Here is a 14,401-nt window from a genome sequence, read left to right as displayed (position 1 = left end):
CATGTGGTCTATGAACCAATTACTGACATTCAGATGTAATGGGAACAGTGCTGTGGACTAACTGTGGACCAGTCTCATCTTGCGAAATTATAATCCTGGGCCTCCTGGGTGGTATAGGGGCTAAGTCTCAGAGTTATCACCCCTACAGCCTGAGTTGGATCACTGGTCAGGGAGCTGACCCACATGGCACAGCATACCTCTCCTGTCTCCTCCGCTGTTCCCCTCAGCAGTATATTTCAGTAGAACAACCTGTTCTGCTCCCCATTATGCCTCTGGTGAATCATCTCACCTCCACACCTCTGACCTACACCCCAGTTCTCTACACACACACACACACACATACACACAAGTATATTTATATGTGTATATATAAAGATATATATTTTATATATAGAGAGAAATTATTCTGTTTATGTTACAGCTGTAGGCTTGAATTATATGTAACAACTTCTTTTCTCAGTTTTATACTATCAGTGATGCAGTTTTGTGGAGCTGACTACTGGAATAGATGCCTTACTTAGTGTTAACTAATCCTCTACCGAGTATGTATTTCCTATATTTCCTGGGAGTGATTTACATGATACAGCTCATTAGAGGGAAATGTTTCTTGACCTAGTTACAAAATTCTCTGGTAGGATTTGATTAAAATTTCATACCATTCCTGACAGTGATGATTATGTCTCTAAATATACCACCTGATGTCCTCATAAAACCCATAGCTTTAGATGCCTTCAGATAGAGACTCTGTTAGAAGTTACCTAGCTTAAAAGCATGGCTTCTTGGGCTTCCCCAGTGGTGCAGCGGTTGAGCGCTGGGTTGCAAAGCTGCCCACAGCCTCTGCAACACTGGTTTGATCCCCGGCTGCTCCCCGGCCACAAGAGGAGGGTCCCACATGGCGCGCAGACCTCTCCTGCCGCCCGCTGCTTCCCTCAGCAGTGTGCTTCGGTCCTTCTGCCTGCTCTGCTCCCCGCTCTGGCTCTGGTGAATTCTCTCACCCTCCCGCGATTCTGACTGTACCCAGTGCTTGTATAAATAAATAAAAATATATTTTTTTTATTATTTTGAGCAAAATTTCTCAAACATAAAACTAGCTGTGGTGTGTTACTTTATGATATAATTCCCTTGAGGCATCCAGATATTTGCCACAAATCTTGGCTAACTTCAACTAATGACTTCCAGTTTACATAGGTGTGTAGCTACAGGAATGAATAATCTTCCCCAAACTGAAACGGGGGTGGAGAGGGCCACAAAAGGGCAACAAGACAGGAGTTCGAATAGAAGGATGGAATGGCCACCCACCTGCCTAGGCTCTGAGACAAGAAAGCCACCAAAAAGCCCCAAAAGGCCAAATACCAAAACCAAGAGCTGTTGCAATACAACACCCACACAAGAGGGGCCTGTGGGCTAAAGCCTAACTTATCAGGTCACTCTCTGTGGGTTCTAACATGTGCACAAAATTGAAAGATACCTCAGACTCCAGGAACAACAACCATGGTTTTTATTTTACAAACAGGAGAAACAAAGAGCTTACTTCATCCACAAGTGGCTGCTATCTCACCCAGGTAGCATCAGTGATGGTTGCCACCGGTCACCAGGAGTGCTGGACAGCACTGGCCAGAAGTGATGGCTACTACTGGTCCTGCAGAGACGGTGTCAGAGACACCCAGTGTTAATAGCTCTTTGTGAGTTGTTGGGTTATAACAACAACAAACAGCTCTTTTCTTTTTACAATTTATTTATTCATGCAAGAACTGGGGTACAGGCCAGAGGTGTGGGGGTTGAGGATTCACTAGAGACAGAGTGGGGAGCACAGAACAGGCGGATTGACTGAAACACTGCTGGGTGGAGCAGCGGCTGAGGCAGGAGAGGTCTGCTGTGCCACGTGGGTAGCTCCCTGGTTGTCCCTGCAGAGGCTGTGGATAGCTTCATAGTTCTGTGACTTAACCCCTTGTGCCTCCAGGGAGGCCAATCAAACAGCTCTTTGAGATAGCAGGCCTAGGGCCATTGGTGCTCCTTTCAGGCAATATCAGAGACAGAATTTAGGCCCAGTCTGTGACAGAGTCCTTCGGCTTCTCCTCCCTCCTCAGAGGTCAGCTGCTGGATGCTGCTTCTGCTCTTTCTTCAGAGGCCAGGGATGGACTCTTCCCCTTTTTCTTCTTCCTTTGGAGGCTGGTGTCATTTCTCTCCAGACTGGCATTGCCTCCCCTCAGCTCCTTCAGACCCTGGTTTTTATCCTCTTTCAGGGCACCCCCCCCCTGCCCATGCACAAGTATGATTGGACCATTTTTCAAACCTGTGGCTGATTGGACAATTTACCAGTCAGCCCATAGCACCTGATTGGTCCATTACACAATCCAGGAAGTGTGCTTTACATGAAAGGTCTCTGAGGAGCAACTGCCACAACTGCCACAAAAGCAGTTACTGGGCTCTGAGGAGCAACTGCCATAACTGACTCGTGGTGGAGCAGCAGAGGGAGAGGACACCACTGCTCCTGCCAGCTCCCACTGCTGAGGAGTGGTTTCGGTAACAAAACTAGGAAGGTAATTTTGGTTGGAAAATAAAGTAGTTGCCCTCTAATCACACCTAAGGTTTACTCAGGGCAATTTATGTACAAGGGTTCTTGATACTGGAACCAGTAGACATCATTTGGAAGCAGATCCCACACCCTCCCTACCCCTACAGATACATTTTTTTTTAAGATTTTATTTATTTATACATACAAGAGCTGGGCTGTAGGCCAGAGTTGCAGGTGTGTGTATGTGTGAGAGAGAGAGGATTCACCAGAGAGAGAGTGGGGAGCAGAAGATGTGGATTGACTGAAATACACTGCTGAGGGGAGCAGCGGGTGAGCCAGGGGAGGTCTGTTGCACCATGTGGTTTAGCCTCCTGGTATGGGATTGAACTTGTGCTGTAATAGCTGCAGGTAGCTTCATAGTGCTGAGACTTAACCCCTTGCACCCTCAGGGAGGTCCCAGAGATCTTCTTATACCCTCCTTATTAGTACATGTGATCTTTCTTGTCTGAGACTAATGATACCCAGTGTCTGGTATTATGTCATATATGTCTGTGTTTTACTAAGCTCAATAGATTTGTGTGAAAATCACGAGTACATGTTAATACATATGAGGAAAGAATGGGGAAATTAGCTGTTTTCCCAGGGTACAGTATGGAGTCACTTTGGTTAAATCAAGATGGATTCAAGGTGGTTAATGCAAGATCAAATCACTTTATTTCCCCTGTACAAAGAGCTGTTGGTTGCAAACCACAGAAACCAATTCTGGTTCACATGAAATACAGAAGAAAACTAGTTGAATAGTGCTTAGTAGACACTAGAATTTATTTGAATGTTAGGCAGACTTGGCAAGTTCCTAAAGAAGGAAAGGCATTACCAATATCCTGCCAGAGAACTTGTCTGTTTAGGGTGCCAACATTAGGCTCTACCCCTAGGTTATTGGAGCCTGAAATCCCAGAACACTAATTGCAGGGCTGAAAATCCTGATTCTACTGTCCCCACTGGGGGAAAAATCACTTCTGACCCTCTGCATCTTTATTTTATTCTCTGAAGAGTTAATTCTGATTCCTTCATTGACCCACTTAGACAAGTATTTTCAACAACTTCATGTACCCTCAAACCTCCAGTATACTCCAGTTCAAACTCTCAACCAACAGTCTGTCCTCAAATCTCACTGGTTAAAAAATAGCAGCAGAAGAAGCAGCAATCAGAAGAGAAAATGGATGTGCTCACACCACAAAATCTTCTAGTATGCGTGCATCTGAAGCCATATACTCTGTCTTCCTTCTTATTTGGTTGGAATTACTTGTTCTTTTTATGGCAAATCCTTCTAGTGAGTATTGGGTCACAGAGTCACACTTTATGAGGACTTTGATCCTGAAATTATTTACCATCTTTTATACATTATCATCATCTCTCCTGAATTGAATAGTGTCCATTATTGTATAAATACAGTCTAACATCATGGGGGATACTCTAACAGAATACCTCTTGACTATGCATCTAATTGCGCCTACTATGCATAGTAAACTATGCATCCACTCCAGTTCTTTGCCTTCCCATCCCCCATACACTTTTTACACTTTGTAAACCTGTCAATACTCTGGTACTTGGTCTTTCCCCTTGATCTCCTGCCTTGTGTTTTGTTTGATCTGTGCAATTAAGCATTGTTCTCCATCACTCTATGAAAATGCTCTTTTTTTACAATTTTATTTATTTCTTTGTAGAAGAACTGGGGCGTAGGCCAGAGGCGTGTTAGGTGAGAGGATTCACCCGATACAGAGTGGAGAGCAGAACAGGCAGATCTACTGGAATACACTGCTGAGGGGAGCAGCAAGCAAAACAGGTGAGGTCTGCTGAGCCATGTGGGTTAGCTCCCTGCCTGGGGATTGGACTCAGACCAGGCTGTCACAGTGGGCTGTCCTGGTGTAGTGCTGAGACTTAAACTCTAGGTCACCAGGGGGGCCCTGAAACTGCTCTTTTATAGTCCCCAATGCTGTACATATTATCTTATCCAATCAATAATAGTGAGTCCTTAATTCATTCACAACATTTGATGAAGCTGAGAATTTGTTTACTCATTTGCTTCATTTGGCTTTGATTCTCATCACTAGCCAGTCTTTGTCTTCTTTGTTCCATTTTTCTTATCTTGTCAACCACAAAACATTATAGCATTCCAATGTTCAGTCAATGGATATCCTGTCTTCTGTATCTACATTCCCCCCTTGGTATCTCAGTCAGTCACAATGCTTCCAGTAACATAACTATGCTGATTACCTTCATCTACTCTTTATTTCTAGGCATGCATGCCTATTCTTCCCACATCTTTAGCAGTCTTCTCTATCTTACCATTGCATCAAATCAGAACACTCTTAGTTGTTTTTTTTTTTAACTTTCATTTTTCATTTATGCTCTAAATTTAAAACACCAAAGAAAAAAATACATTAGGCATCTTCCCCTTTATAACCACACCTCCGTTACTACAACTTCTGACCAAGACACCTTCATGTCTTGACCTAGAAGTTCCAATTGCCTTTGAAAATTAACCCCTCTTCTTCCATCCTTGCATTAAGATGATACATACTCCACCTTGAAATGTGAGTGATCTTTTATTTTTTTTTATTTTTAAAAAGATTTATTTATTTATGCATACAAGAGCTGGGGCACAGGCCAGAGACACGGGGGTGAGAGGATTCACCAGAGACAGAGTGGGGAACAGAGCAGGCACCTGATTGGAATACACTGCTGAGGGGAGCAGTGGGCAAGGCAGGAGAGGTCTGCTGCACCATGTGGGTAGCTCCCTGGCCGGCCGGGGATTGAACTCGTGCTGCAGAGGCTGCGGTTTGCTTCATAGTGCAATGCTTAACCCCTTGCACCACCAGGGAGGCCCTGAGTGATCTTTTAAATGTAAGTTAGATCATGCTACTCCTAGTTCAAAATCTTCCACAGCTTTCCTAAGTCATTCACATTGAAATAAAATTGTTCAACAGCCTTTTCCCACCCTTCAGATCTGGTCTGCTGTTAGCCCTCTGATCTTGTGTTCTACCACTTTTCCTACTTCTAGTCATTCTCGCGGACCTCCTAGCTATCTCACAAACATGACAATCCCAGCTCTACAGCAGTCATTGCACTGTTCTTTCTTCTGAATTACTTCTGATTTCTTCTACCTTTTCCCAACCCTATTCATAACACTGGCATGGTTTTCTCTCCTTCCTTCCTTCCTGCCTGCCTGCCTGTCTGCCTGCCTGCCTGCCTGCCTGTGTTTGCTCCAATATTATCAGATGAGCTTTCCCTGATGCATGTAATCAAAATGTAGCAATCACATGCCAGGTATTCTCTGTCCTCTTACCCTACTCTGCTCTTATGAAACTACTCCCTGACATATAGAAAAGAAGGCCCAGGAGAGCAGAGGCTTTGTGTCCTTTATTTTATTTTACCTTATTTTTTTGCTATTGCACTTTCTTCATGAGTCAGCACCTAGAAAGTGAGTGTACCTAGACACTCAGTAACTTTTTATTAATTGAATGATGCTGAAAAGTCAAATCAATGCATATCAACATTATTCTGTAATATGGACATTATTTGCTTAATTTTTTTTTCCCACTAAACAAATAATGAAAGAACCTGAGAACTCAGAACTTTGCTTATGCAATTGAGTAGGGAGGTATTTAATTTGAATGCCAAACTGGATCTCCATAACATGTTTAAACTGCATACTCTCAGGAATAAAGATTTTTGCATACACATTGAAAACCTAGTTATCTGCTTTAATCTTTTGCTGTGAGCACTTATTGGACCAAGAATACAGTTGCAAACATGACACAAAAGCAAATGTCTCATTGCAATGTGATATGTTCAACATAGGCTCTTCAGGCTTGTTTTTAGCAACCCTGAAGCAAATGAAAAGTAAAACAAAACAAATAAACTTGGAGTTATAGATTTTTAAAATGAAGGAACTTAAAGTATGGCGAAGAAAGAGAATTCTTAATAGCGTTCTTAATCACACGTACAGAAATCATATGATGCAGAAGGCTGAAAGGGTTTAGATGGCAGCTCCAGGAGCCCTTGATCAAATAAAATAATTTTGTATACCTAATAGTTCAGTCATTGTGCTAAATACTGAAAGGGAATTTAAATGAATGTTATAGTTTAATAAGCAGTTTGGAAAGCTCCAAGGATCTGGACATATTAAATACCAAGGTCATTCAAAGGTGATTTTTCAAAAAGGCATGTTTCTTTACCTTGGTCTTATGAAACTTATCCATAGAATAAGAAACCCTGTTCTTAAATGAGTTTGCATACAAGTGAGAGACACATGTGTACATGAATCTCAATGACAGAATGTGATAACAATAGTAGTTAAAAGACTAAGGTATTTAAAGGCGAGTGAGAGCAATTCTAATCACACAGCCAGCAAAGACATAGCAGATTAATTGTCATTTCTATCTAATGTTGAAAAGAACACATTGGAATTTGGTGGATTGAGATAGGAGAAGAAAAGAAAAGGAAAATCCCCAAAAGTATGTATTTTAAAGGCATTAAAGTAAGATAAAAGAAAGTACAGCAAAGACCATACTATAATAGAGAAAGTTTTGATCAGTAATACTCAGTTTACTTAATTTTAATTAAATATATGTATGGACATTTCTTTGTAGTATATTGTACATACACACATAATTATACAGTTTCCTAAATTAAGAAGCATAATAAGCGTTTGATTTTTGTGTTAGCTTTGAGCAAGTATTAATGATTATTACTGATTCTGCCTAGCAGCTGGTGAACCATAATGCATCACACCTGAACATTTTATTGCATTGCCAATAAAGGTGGAATATACACCTTGCTAAATTTTTAATACTGCATGATGACTAAAGTTCTTTTAAATTTTTATTGTTATCTTAACATGTAGAAAATTGTATTCTTGTGCTCAGGGTTATTAGCATAGTTTTGAAATGTAAAATGAAAAACTCCAGTTTTTCAAGAAAAGATGTATGTTTTTCATAGCCTATCATTTTATATTTTTATTTGATAATATAATGAGTGTCTGCTAGTGTTAGACATCATGCCATTGAAATAAATGTTATACTTGAAATTCCCTAAAATACTTCTTAACTAAGTGAAGAAATTCATTGATAACTGTAACAGGTGAGAAGTCAAGCAAATTCACATTAAACATAAAAATGGCATGGCATGTTTTACCCATTATACTGAAAAAAGTCACCTCCAACTCTGACAAAGCTGCATGGAAATGGACATTCTTACAAATGATCTATGGTGGTGTAAATTCCTATAGTCATTTTGGAAAGTAATTTGAGAGTATATTAAAATTTATGATTCACATAAACGCTATTATTTTTAGAATATATCCTCAGATAATAAAATAGTTTGGTATAAAATATTGTGGGTTATTACATAGTTATAAAAATATATTGATAATTCTAGATTAAGATTCTCCTTATTAATTTATTTTGAAAAAATGATTAAAAATAAACTGAGTCAACTTCACATCACCTTCTTTTGTTCAATTTATTCCTAGGTACTAAATTCTTATTTTTTAAGATTTATTTCTTTATTTATACAAGAACCAGGGTACAGGCCAGATTAGGGGGAGGGTGAGTGGATTCACCAGAGACAGAGTGGGGAACAGAACAGGCAGACTGACAAAATATACTGCTGAGGGAGCAGCGGGCATGACAGGAGAGGTCTACCACACCATGTGGAACCCTAGCCCGCTGGGATCAAACACGTGCTGCAGAGGCTGTGGACAGCTTCACAGTGCTGCGCTCAACCACCTGTGCCACTAGGGGAGGCCCGGTACTAAATTCATTATTATATGATTATAATTGGAATTTTCTTGATTTCTTTCTCTTCCTGTTTGTTCTTTACATGTAGGAATGCAGCAGATTTTCTTATGTAGATTTTAAGTTTGCCAATTTGCTGATTTTGTAAGTTTTTTTTTTTTTTTTTTTTTAGTGGAGACTTTGGGGTTTTCTTTCTATATTGTTATGTTTTCTGCAAATAGTGATAGTTTTACTTCTTCTTTCCCAGTTTGGATTATCTTTCTTTTATCTAATTGCCTAAGTAGGGTTTCCAATACTATATTGAATAATAGTGGTGTAGTGGATATACTTATTTTTTTACTTGATCTTAGAGGAAAAGCTTTCAGTTTTCATCATTGAATATGATGTTAGGGCCTCCCATGGTGGCACAGTGGTTGAGCGCTGGGTTGTGAAGCTGCCTGAAGCCTCTACAGCGCCGGATCATCCCTGGCTGCCAGGCAAGGGTCCCACATGGTGCGCAGACCTCTCCTGCTGCCTGCTGCTCCCCTCAGCAGTGTACTTCATCAGTCTGCCTTTTCTGCTCCCTGCTCTGGCTCTGGTGAATTCTCCGACCCTCCCGTGCTTCTGACTGTGCACAGTGCTTGTGTAAATAAATAAATAAATCTTAAAAAAAAAAAAAAAGAATATCATGTTAACTATGGGCTTGTTGTATATAGGCCTTATTACGTTTAGGTATGTTCCATCTTTACCATTTTTTAAAGTTTTTTAATAATAAATGAATGTTGAATCTTGTCAAATGATTTCTCTGTATATATTGATATGATCATAGGACTTTAAACTTTTTTTTGTTGTGATGGATTTTTTTTTAAAGATTTATTTATTTTTAATACAAGAATGGGGTACAGGCCTGATGAGAAGATTCACCAGAGACAAAGTGGGAAACAGAACAGGCAGACTGACGAAATACACTGCTGAGGTGAACAGCCGGTGAGACAGGGGAGGTTTACTTCGCCATGTGGGATTCTCGCTGGCCGGCCAGGATTGAACCCTCTCTACAAAGGCTGCAGACAGCTTCACAGTGTGGTGCTCAACCACCTGCACCGCCAGGGAGGTTTGTGATGGATTTCTTGATTGACTTGAGTATGTTGACATATACTTGCATCTATGGAAATGAACCCCATTTGATCATGATGTATGGATCATTTTTTTTTTTTTTTGCAAATCTTGGAAGTTTATTTTATTTTATTTTTTTTAACAGTGGGGATATTCAGTTTATTTATTTTATTTATTTTTTTAAATAATAAATTTTATTTTTATATTCCCCCATACAATTGCAAACCCCCCATTCTGACCCCAATCCCTCCCCTCCTGCCCCCCAACCCCCAAAAAGTGTCTCGGGTTCATAGTTTTTTGTTGATTTTGATTTTCACTTTCTTATAGTTATTCATTTTCCTGATCCCTTATTTAAGTTTTCTAGATCCCTGCTATGACTGAGACCATCCGGTATTTTTCTTTTTCTTTTTGGCTTATTTCGCTGAGCATGATCCCTTCCAGCGCCATCCATGTTGCTGCAAATTGCATGTGTTTATCTTTTTTGAATGCTGAGTAATATTCCATGGTATATATGTACCACATCTTCTTGATCCAGTCATCTATTTTTGGGCATTTGGGCTGTTTCCAAAGCTTAGCTATTGTAAATAGTGCTGCTATAAACATAGATTGTTTATATTAGATCTATAAACTAGATTGTTTATATTAGATCTATCTTCTTTCTTGATTTAGGCCTGTGTTACTGCATCTTCCTCCTCAGTACTGCTTTTGCTGTGTCCCATAGGTTCTGATAGGTTGGTGTCCTCAGTTTCACTCATCTCCAGGTTTTAAAAAAATTTTCTCTTTTGAGTACTTGCTGACTTAATAGCTGCTCATGAAATGCTCAGGATGTTCCCAGTGCCCCGTTCCTATTAATAGGCCTGTCAGTGAGAACTTTAACTCTAACTGTAAAATCTTCATTTCTCTTTTATGGATGTTTTATACCAACTATAGATGCTTGGGAATTAATAACGCTGAGACAACCATCAACCAGTGACTTTCATCAAATACTACCACTTCTTCTGTCCTGTGTGGGAGAATCTAAGGAACATTTTGTTACTGTTGTCAGTGTGCTTTTCCCTGCATTACCCACAACTTTCCATAAGGGATTAAGTTCCAGTCACTCATTGTGAAAGCTGATTTAATGAGTCACTGTTTTATCTACTGTGATACCTTCTGCTCTACCTCTGTTTTCCCTCTTTTCTACTTGTGTGCTCTCACCTCCCAAATAAACTACTTGCATTTTAATTCCCATTATAGAGTCTGCTTCTCAGGGTACACAGAAACTATCATATATTGATATAACAAAATATGACACCTATACCCATGTTTGAAACTTGTAACTTTTTTTTAATTGAATTTATTGTAACCTATATTGTTGAACATGTTCTCTATTTCAGAAGGTGCCCTTTTCAAATGAAGATCAATGAGATATACAATTCCCCTGAATGTAATAACAATAGCAACTATAGTTCTTTACAATAGCTGTTATTGAAATTTTATGGAGATTGTATTTTGTGTCAATGATCTTCTCACTTTCTTTTATGTTCTTTTTTTCTTTTTACCCAGTGGTTTTTATTTTTTATTTATTTATTTATTTATTAACATATTAGTGGTGAGTCATCAACATTTCTTCAATTTGATGGAGAAGCCTTTATTTTTGGATGATGTGACTTCAAAAGTTACTTTATTTTATTTCTTTTTAAATTATATTTTATTTTTTCCCAATTTCTTTTTTTAATTTAAATTTTATTTTTATATTCCCCACAAAATTAAAACCCCCTTATTTTGACCCCAATCTCTCCTTTCCCCACCTCCCACCCCCCATAGGGTGTCTCTGGTTCAAAGTTGTTTGTTGATTTTGATGTATTCTTTCTTATAGTTATTGTTTTTCCTGGTCCCTTATTTAAGTTTTCTAGATTCCTGCTATGAGTGAGACCATCCAGTATTTTTCTTTTTCTTTCTGGCTTGTTTCGCTGAGAATGATCCCTTCCAGCTCCATCCATGTTGCTGCACATGGCATGTGTTTAACTTTTTTGAATACTGAGTAATATTCCATGGTGTATATGTACCACATCTTCTTGATCCAGTCATCTATTTTTGGGCATTTGGGTTGTTTCCAAAGCTTAGCTATTGTAAACAGTGCTGCTATAAACATAGGGGTGCAGGTGCTCTTTGGAATTGATGTTTCTGTGTCCTTAGGGTAAATACCTAGGAGTGGAATTGCTGGATCATATGGAAGCTCTATCTTGAGTAGGTCAAGAAATCTCCACACAGCTCTCCATAGTGGTTGGACCAGTTTGCACTCCCACCAACAGTGCAGGAGAATTCCTTTTTCTCCACAACCTCGCCAACATTTGTTGTTGCTAGTTTTTTTTAATATGTGCCATTCTCACTGGTGTGAGATGGTATCTCATGGTAGTTTTGATTTGCATTTCCCTGATTACAAGTTATGTTGAACATTTTTTCATATGCCTGCTGGCAATTTGCAATTCCTCTTCAGAGAAGGTTCTTTTTAGCTCTTCAGCCCATTTTTTGACTGGATTATTTTCTTTGTTTTTGTTGAGTCTCATCAGCTCTTTGTAGATTTTTGTGAGAGCCCTTTATCATTAATTAGTGTTGTGTGCAAAAATGTTCTCCCAGTGGGTGGGGTTTCTCTTTGTTTTTGTTATTGTCTCTTTTGCTGTGCAGAAGCTCTTTAATTTGATGTAGTCCCAGCTGTTTATCTTTGCCTTCACTATCACTGCTTTGGGTGATGTGTCTGAAAAGATGTCTTTGAGGTGCATTTCATGTAGTGTTTCGCCTATATTTCCTTCCATGTATTTTATGGTTTCAGGCCTTATGTCTAGTTCTTTAATCCATTTTGAGTTGGTTTTTCTGCATGGTATTAGGTAGTAGTCAATCTTCATTCTTTTGCATGTAGCGACCCAGTTTTCCCAGCACCATTTATTGAACAAACTTTCTTTGCTCCAGTGCATATTCTTGCTCCTTTGTCAAAGATTAGTTGACCATAAATCTCTGGGTTTATTTCTGGATTTTCTATTTGATTCCATTGGTCTGTGTGTCTGTTCTTGTTCTAATATCATGCAGTTTGATGATCATGGCTTTGTAGTATAGTTTGAAGTCCGGGAGTGTGATGCCTCCATTCCCTTTTTTTTTTTTTTTTTTGTTTTTTTACAGGAGAGCTTTGGCTATTTGGCGTTTCCATATGAATGTCATCAATAATTGTTCTATTTCTTTGAAGAATGACATTGAAATTTTGATTGGAATAGCATTGAATCTGTAGATTGCTTTTGGTAGGATGGCCATTTTAATAATGTTTATTCTTCAATCTATGAGCAGGGGATGTCTTTCCATTTGTTTGAGTCATCTTCTATTTCTTTTAACAGTGTTTTATAGTTTTCTTTGTATAGGCCCTTTACCTCTTTAGTTAGATTTATTCCCAAGTATTTGTTTTTTTTGGTTTTGATAAGAAAAGGGATTATTTTTTTTTTTAATTTCTTCTTCTTCAGATTTATTGTTTGTGTATAGGAAGGCTACTGACTTTTGCATGTTGATTTTGTATCCTGCCACTTTACTGAACTGATTGATGAGTTGTATTAGTTTTTCTGTGGAGTTTTTGGGATTCTCTATGTATATTATCATAGCATCTGCAAATAGTGATAGTTTGACTTCTTCTTTTCCTATTTGGATTCCTTGTATGTCTTTCTCTTGTCTTATTGCTCTAGCTAGGACTTCCAGTATTATATTGAAAAGCAGTGGCGAGAGTGGACATCCTTGTCTTGTTCCAGATCTTAATGGGAATGCTTTCAGCTTTTCACCACTGAGAATGATACTGGCTGTTTGCTTGTCATAGATGGCCTTTATGATGTTGAGGTATGTTCCTTGTATCCCATGAATTTCAAGGGCTTTTATCATGAATGGGTGTTGCACTTTGTCGAAAGCTTTCTCAGCATCTATTTATATTATCATATGGTTTTTGTATATCTTTTTCTTGATGTGTTGGATAACGTTGATTGATCTTTGGATGTTGAACCATCCTTGTGTCCCTGGAATGAATCCTACTTGGTCATAGTGAATTATCTTGTGGATACATTGTTGGATTCTGATAACTAAAATTTTATTGAGGATTTTTGCATCAGTGTTCATTAGCAAGATTGGCCTGTAGTTTTCTTTTTTTGTGTTGTCCTTGTTTGGTTTTGGTATTAGTGTAATGTTGGCTTCATAGAATGTGTTTGGTATTATCCCTTCCTTCTCAATTTTTTGTAAGATTTTGTGAAGGATAGGCACTAATTCATTTCTGAATGTTTGGTAGAATTCATTTGTAAATCCATCAGGTCCTGGGCTTTTGTTTTTGGGGAGGTTTTTGATTACCATTTCAATTTTGCTGCTTGTAATTAGTCTGTTTAGGTGTTCTGTTCCTTCTTTATCTAGCTTTGGGTGATTGTAGAGTTGTAGGAATTTATCCATCTCCTCTAGATTGTTGAACTTGATTTCATATAACTGTTCATAGTAGTATCTGATTACTTTTTTGATTTCTGCTGTGTCCGTTGTAATTTCTTCTCTTTCATTTGTGATCCTGTTTATTTGTGCTTTCTCCCTTTTTTCCTTTGTGTGCCTGGCTAGGGGTTTGTCTATTTTATTTCTTTTTTCAAAGAACCAGCTTTTGGTTTCATTGATCTTTTGGATTGTTTTTTTAGTTTCAATTTCATTTATTTCTGCTTTGGTTTTTATTATTTCTTTTTTTCTACTGGTTTTGGGTTCTTTTGTTGTTCTTTTTCTAGTTCTTTGATCTTCAAGATTAGGTTGTTTCTTTGAGTTCTTTCTTGTTTCTTGATGTGAGCCTCTATCGCTATATATTTTCCTCTTATTACTGCTTTTACTGCATCCCATACTTTTAGGAAATTGGTGTCCTCCTTGTAATTCAACTCAAAGAATTTTTTAATTTCTTCTTTGATCTCCTCATTAGTCCAGTGGTCTTCCAGTAGTGTGGGTTTCAATCTCCATGAGGTAGGAGAGT

General features: G+C 38.6%; 1 long non-coding RNA gene across 3 annotated transcripts in view; it reads left to right on the top strand.

Annotated features, from left to right (window-relative positions):
- Positions 1-2,413: 2,413 nt before the first annotated feature.
- LOC119239976 (uncharacterized) overlaps positions 2,414-14,401 on the top strand; it is a 202,476-nt gene continuing 190,488 nt past the window's right edge. For all 3 annotated transcript variants that reach the window (XR_008551096.1, XR_008551095.1, XR_008551097.1), the window contains exons 1-2: positions 2,414-2,540; positions 4,240-4,358. This is a non-coding gene — a long non-coding RNA (uncharacterized LOC119239976). The remainder of the gene's footprint in view (positions 2,541-4,239; positions 4,359-14,401) is intronic.

This window comes from Talpa occidentalis, unplaced genomic scaffold (assembly GCF_014898055.3).
Source record: "Talpa occidentalis isolate TD23 unplaced genomic scaffold, MPIMG_talOcc4v2.1 talOcc4.12, whole genome shotgun sequence".
In the NCBI taxonomy this organism is placed as follows: Eukaryota; Metazoa; Chordata; class Mammalia; order Eulipotyphla; family Talpidae; genus Talpa; species Talpa occidentalis.
This window is presented reverse-complemented; position numbering and strand designations above follow the sequence as displayed.